Source organism: Crinia signifera, chromosome 1 (assembly GCF_055691185.1).
Source record: "Crinia signifera chromosome 1, ASM5569118v1, whole genome shotgun sequence".
Classification (NCBI taxonomy): Eukaryota; Metazoa; Chordata; class Amphibia; order Anura; family Myobatrachidae; genus Crinia; species Crinia signifera.
Window position 1 is genome coordinate 188,845,514 of NC_139217.1, and position 7,799 is coordinate 188,853,312.

Genomic DNA, 7,799 nt, shown 5'->3' on the forward strand with positions numbered 1-7,799 from the left:
CCACTCGCCACGCTTCAGGTTGGCGTTGATCCTGGGGGTGGCATTGACAATGGGGGGGCATTTAACATGGAAAGGACCCATCAGGGTGGTTGTACAATAAAAAATCGTATACCATCGCATCGTATGCGGCTATATGGCATGCGATGCGATCTCATAAGATGCCATAAGATGAAAATCTTGGGCGCCATGCTAGTAAACAAGTACCGAACAATCACTTCACTGAAAGCTATGTATGATTTTAATTTAGATATGTCTCTGTAAACATGCTTTTTGAAAAGTAGGCAAGTATGGGTATATAAAATTCATTGCATAAGCCTTACATTTATTATCACATATATTATGTTGCATTAGAAGAAAATAACTATGACAGCACAAGTTGCAAACAAATCTAATATTGCAGGCAGAAATGTTATTGTTAATAACAATAATATTATCTAGCAATATCTCACAACAAGCATTTAAACACATATACACCCTTATATGGAGCTAGACATGCCTTTTGGGTGGAGCATGACACACCCATTCATCAGCATGCCATGTCAAATTCTACTACCAACTATAATCTCCCTGAGATTTTTAAAATTAAGCAAGTACAGTATGGGCTTAATAAAAAGATCTCTCTTCTCTTTATCATAAATCAGTAATGGAGTCGCATAAGCAAGTATGGGCTTAATAAAAATATCTCTCTTCTCTTTATCATAAATCAGTTATGGAGTCGCAGGTTTCGTCACTTGGCTGGTGGGATGGTCAGAGGTGTACCCATCTTAAGGGTACAGGGGCTACAGTACATTGTGAGTTTCCTTTATAAATCAGCAAAGCAGTGAAAGACTCCATGGGCAAAATGTAATAGGGGTCGACTTTTTAGACATGTGCGATTTTTGATAAAAAAACGGCCGAAATCGCACTTTTTCCAAAAATCGCACATGTAATAGGGTGCGATTCGCTGTAAAAAATCGCACTCACATTTTGAAGTGGCAATTTTTTGTCAGAGTTCAATTCACATCCAGATGTTTTCCCATTATAAAGTATACAAATCGCACATGTAATAGGGTGCGATTTTTGGTAAACGTTACCAAAAATCGCCAAAAAATTAAGCCAGGTTCTGACTGGCGAATTTTACAGAACCATGCACAGTGGCAAACGCAGGATTTTCAGAAGGGGGTTTCCAGAGGGGCGGAGCAAAGCACGGAGATGGACACTTAGGTGACCCAGTATATGCCGAGTCAGTTAAAGTATTATAGATAGACCAAATGTATATAAATAATAATAATAATAATAATAATATACACACACACACACATATATATATATATATATATATATATATATATATATACACACATACATAACAGCAGTGTAGACCCCTGGGCATAGCAATGTGTTGGGGCCCCTACCGATCCTCCAGTGGTAGGGGTGGGGGAAGCTTTGATGTCCCACGGGTGGTAGGGGGTAGTATATCAACCGCTCAGCATGTAGGGCCTGGATCAGTAATTTCCACTAATTACCCCTTTACTGCACAGATGGAGGGAGATGTGGTGGGAGAAGGGGGCATTGGGCTGAATGAAGGGGCCCTGATACATAACTTCCTGGGTGGTAGAGGATGTTTAATATGCAGAGGAGGGTGTATAGTGGATTGGGTTTATTATTCATAATTTTCTGGTGGGAGGACAGCTTGCTTGACTGCAGATATCTCCAGTTCCCAGAAATAGATTTCTTAGATTTTAATGGAATTTAAAACTAGATAATCCCACCTACCAAATGGTATTGGGGACTAGGGGAACAGAGTTCAGGAGGCAGAGCAATCCACCAACGAGTATATAAAACTACATACTAGTTGTGTGGAGCTGGAGCAGTAACCAGCTGCTGGAAGGCTGATATCTCTGGTTCTGGGAAAAGTAGAGACAAGCTTCTAGTGTCCATCAAAGGGGGAGAGTCCCAGCTTTTGGAATATACCCTCAGAAAAACTCTAAGTCAGGCAGAACCTGAAATATCTGCCTGAACAGATCTTACAGATGAAGCTTTGTGATCACTGATTATATGTAGAGCTTATTAAAATTCTGTAAAATGGAAGGTGTTAATGCCCTTACACATTATGCCACACAATGTAATGCTTATTACAGATTATACCACATACACAATTCCCCTGATACAGTATGCCGCACACAGCAATGCCCCAGACACATTATGCCCCACATTATGCACATACACTAGGGCAATCGCATCTGTGCGATAAATTGAAGGATTATATGCACATCAACTTGGGCCTCTGACGCAATGCACGGGTCTGCCGGTCGCATATCACGTCGATAGATATTATGTGCTGCACATAATATTTATTGCATTTCATAAGCGATCGCATGTGGTTTTAACCACATGCAATCACTCAAATGCAATCGATGGGCGGTGGGAGTGCTTTTGGCGGTGTCAGTTTGAAGTATAGAGCTGTGAAGGAGTGCTAGCGGGCGGCAGGAGTCAGCGGCAGAGGAAGAATTTGAAAAAAAAGTTTAAAACACTGGACGGCCCTCTGTATATCTTTGTGACTGTTAAAATAGCGTCAGTGCCCGCTACTGCAACTGTCTTTTATTTACCATGTACTTGTTTTAATTTGTATTTGTATCTGTCAATCACTGTTTTCTTGTAATTTTGCTCATCTATGTATTGTCAGGTGCCGCAGCACCCTTGTGGCTACATATAAATAATAATTGATTATATACTGCAGTACTCAGGCCCACCTCCCCACAGATTCCATCCCTCTATTTAAATTTCAAGGTTTCACACCAGCCCATTATTTAAATGTACAGTCACTGAAGTGTCTCAGAAGATTGGTGCCAATATATTTTGTCTTTTATTTCTTTCGTAAAATCTTTCTGTGTGTATGCACAATATATTTCATGCTCAGCTCAAGGGAAATTGTTCACCAATATCTTTCGTCTTTCATATCTTCTAGTGCTTATTACGGCCCATACACACTAGAAGATTTTCATTTCAAAAGACTTTGCCAAAATCCCTGAAAGATATATGTCACTAAAATAGTGCGTACACACTGAGCTATTTTCCCAAAAGAGCAAGAGATGTTCAGTGCAGCTCTGGATGAAAGATGCAAAGGTCTTTCAGGAGACCAGAAACTCACTGACCTTTTATATACACACACACTGATTACAAGCAAACAGATCATAGGTGAGGATGGTTACCTTTAGTAGCCATTCAAACCGGTTTCTGTCAACTTGTGTGCATGTTATCAGGCCAAAATCTTCAGGGTATGTAAAATTTTGATCAGGGTAATTTGGGTAGCCTCATTATGATTTAAAAAGAGTAAACACAGTTGTTTGACAATAAATGGCTTCACCCAACCACTAACCATGAGTGAAAGAAAAGTTTTTGAGTTATCATTCATATTCTCTGATAAATGGCCAGAAAATCACAAGTTCTGCTAGGGTATGTTAACTTATAAGCACAACTGTAGGTACCGTATGCATATCGAGTAGGTTAGTGCACCATTATTTTGCAGAACTCCAACCAGAGTGTACCTGTTAACACTACAAAAAGGGTCTTCACCTGGGCTTGTAATGGTAACAATTGGACCCTGGAGGGCTGGCAATATCTGGCCTGGTCCAATTAATCACTGCTTTGGATTTTGGCTGATGCTAGGGATTGGGTGTGGTGCAGATCTCAGTTGTCAACAAGGCACATCACAGTCTGGTGGTGGTTCCATAATGGTGTGTTGTGTGTTCATATGGCATGCCTTGGGTCTGCTGGTCAGTGTATGGTGACCATTTGCAGCACTTTATGTATGCCCATAATGATGGAATATTCCAGCAGGATAATTCACTGTTTCAAGTGTACATAATAAGTTTGAGGAGCATGAGCGAAAGTAATGATGAATGGTGTGGACATCACGTTTGAACCCAACATGAGCCCAATTTGAGCATTTACGGTACATGGTGGAGAGGTCAATTCGGAACCAAGATTTGTTTCAGGTACAAAGGGGGTGATTCATGTTGGCTCGGTATGCAGCATACATTCGCTGCTTACCGAGCGGTTAGACCGGGTCCACCGGGCAAGTGAACTCACACCCCCTTCCCAGAGCAAACAGCCACGTTTACGTGCAATTGGATATGTATCTATGTATAATATGTATTTGCATGCAAGTGAGCGGGGAAAAAATCATTCCATGGTCAGCACCATTGAATTATTGTTCAACCTGTTTGCAAATAAAAAGTCAGTCTAGGCTAACTTTTATTTACAAGCGCCTGCACGAAGACAGGGCGGACATCTGATGTCCTGTGATGTCAGCCGCTCACCCTCAGCAGGGTTAATGCCTGCATTAACACGGGGATGCCCAGCGTTTTTCTTGGTGCATCCACCATTTTTTTTGTGGGAATGACAAGAAATTCTGGGTGTCCCCATGCTCCAGCCCGCCTCCTGTCTGCACCACTGTGTACGAACACTTCAGCGAATGTGATACATGCCTATTTTTACTGGACGCATGCGCAGATCCACAACATTGGTCCCCTGACCGAATTCAGCTATTTGTGAGCCAACCTGAATCACTCCCAAAGTTACTTGCTCTTTTCTGTGTTCCCAACTAAGTTTCAGCCCATAGGAACTAAGGGGGTTATTCAGAAATTATCACATGGCTGCGAATTTGCACACCGGACGATAATCGAACAAGTGTACAGCTCATAGTACGCATGCACGAGGCTATCAGGCCATAAAGTCCTGCTAGCTTTTTTATTGCTGGCTATCCGCAAGTTGATTTGCAGCAAGCTGGCATTTGTAACCGACCATTTTCTGGGAGTGTCAGGAAAAATGCAGGCGTGCCAAGGGAAATTGTTTCGATGTCAGCCTGTTTCTATCGCAGTCTCGGCATAAGTTCTCGGCTTTGCACAGACTGCACCCACTGGAAAATCAATCTATGGTGAGTGGCTGCAAATGGATTTTCTGCTAATCATGGGTCTACTATACTTTCAAAAGCTTTTCATAAGCCTTGCTGTTCTGACTCAATAACAATGGGAGAAAAATGGGTTTATAGTGTTGAGAGTTTGGGGCGCACTGCTGCCTCCTGATCTATTCACCCGGATGAGATATCACCATATCTGCACAAGTGTAAAGCAAAAAAATGGGGTGGGAGATTAGTGATCTGGTGGCGCAAACAATGATGCTGTAAATCAATATACAAAAGTGTACAATGCAAAAATTACAATAAAAGTATGATAAGTCCCTTTTGACAATGGTGGTGGGTCCGTCAGTGAAATAAAGTTCTTTTTGTGGAAAAGTTCTGTGATTGGTGTGTTGATCTTGTAGTTGATATTCCAATTTGAGGCGTTATTCCTTGTGTTCCAATGTGGTGATGTTCACTCGATATACGTGAAAAAGCATAAATAAAAGACAGATTTAACATATAACCATTCTGGATTAAGTGAATCAAGAAAAGAAAATATGTTCTCTGTGGGTTTATCTCCCCTCTAAATGAGGGGCATAGAAACACATAGAGGTAACTTTATAATGGTGGTTTTATAGGAGGAGTAACCCACACACAGTATATGTGGTTTTGACTCTGCACATAAAGGTTTCTTTTCCAGGCATACCTATATACCTCCACGTGAGAGGTAGCTAAGTGTAAAGGGGTTATTCTGATATATCGGATGTATGGTTTTCAATTCTGCATACCATTACTCACACAGTGTATAATGGTGAACACAGAGATAGAGACAGGAAGAAGGGAAGGCTAATGACATCAGATCCTAGTTACAGGGAATCAGGAGGTATTGTATCATGACAGTAAATTAACCACATATGAAACACATATATCATGGGACATGACATCACGTCTAAAATCTTTCGATTTTACAATAAATCAAACATTATAATAACATCCTTAAATGATGTCCAGAAACGATCATTGGTCCTGTGAGAAAATAGAGAGAACCTTCAACAACAAACAATGGGGTAGATGTATTAAGCCAAACAAGAGATAAATGCAAAGGTGATAAAGAGAGAGATAAACGTCCAGCCAATCAGCTCCTCACTGAGTTTTTTCAAACACAGCCTGTAACATGGCAGTTAGGATGTGATTGGCTGTGATAAGGCTTACTACATCCGACCCATTGATAAAAAATTAGTTTAGTCTAAAGGTGCCCATACACGTTACAATTATTGTATACAATATTGTATACATTATTGCATCTCATCGCATCTCAGGTTTTGCAATGAGATAAAATGAGTTCTAGTACAAAAAGTATGTGCAGCACATACTCTTTGTACTAGATCTCATCTCATTGCAAAACGCGATGAGATGCGATATTGTATACAATAACTGTAATGTGTATGGGCACCTTTATTCTTCTGGTTGAAGGTCTTGAGGCTTGTAATCTATGAGTGGGTAAATGTTCTATTAAATTCCAAGTAATAAACCCATTTTTGTATAAAGGAAGTCACAATTTGCAAACACTTCCACCAACCCACAGGATAATCCAAATAATAAAGTGTTCATGGTATATCATTGCTGCAAGTTTGTAGTAAAATACTTCGGGTGAGATTTAGGCCCTTATTCAGATCTGATCGCAGTACAAATTTGTTCTCAAAATGAGCAAAACCATGTGCACTGCAGGTGGGGCAGATGTAACATGTATAGAGAAAGTTAAATTTAGGTGGGGTGTGTTGAAACTGAAATCTAAATTGCAGTGTAAAAATAAAGCAGCCAGTATTTGCCCTGCACAGAAACAAAATAACTCACACAAATCTAATTCTCTCTGCACATGTCACATCTGCCCCACCTGCAGTGTAGATGGTTTTGCCCATTTTGAGAACAAATTTGTACTGCGATCAGATCTGAATAAAGGCCTTAATGGGATGAGAGATTCAGAAAGTGAGAGATTTGGTGAGAAATCTCCAGTTTTTTTAAAGCGGCAATCATTTACACTTCAAAATCAAATTGGTTTTGCAGTGTAAAGGATTGCCGCTTTAAAAAACCTGGAGATTTCTCACCAAATCTCTCACTTTTTGAATCTCTCATCCCATTAAATCTCACCGTTCACATCACAAGTTGAATCTAGTATGTCTTTATGTGATATCTTCTTTTAGAAGAATAAGCACTAGTTCAGTGATTGGATGAAGGAAAACTTGGGCAGTGCCTTATTTATTACTTTGGCCTCCATCTTAAAAGTCAAGTTTTTTATAAATAAATATTTAAAATGTACATTGTGAAAAAAACAAATGACTCTCAGTGAGACAGCAGAGATTTATATCCTGGTTTGCACAAGGGTACCTTATAAAATGCAAAGAACCACCATGGATTACATTTTATTTTGCTACTAGTATTTTCCTGAATAAAATAAAAATCTAAATATACAAGTAAAGTTGAGTCAACTCTTAAAATGAAGTATTATAGTTCAACAGTTTGTCTTCATTGTTCTAGAAGCACAGCAATTAAACTGTCATTCACTGTGAATTTTCTCCTTTATGTCCGATAATTTATACCTTTTGCATGAAATCCCTGGATTTCACGCTGTCAGCTATTGAAAATTACATGCACATAATCATTTAGAGCAGTTATGTGTAGAATTGGACTTTAAATGTAACTACTTTGCTGTAACTTTGACATGGTCATGTGGAGATTTTTTGTTATTACTAGTAAATGGCTTAAGATGTTTATGTTATTTGACACCTACATAGCTTAATGTGATTTTTAACTATTTCATGAAGTTAAACTGAGTTGTTGGGGTTTTTTGTACTTAGAAGCATAGACAAACGCACGGGGGGGGGGGGGGGGGGGTTCTGGTTGCACAGCACTCTTGTCA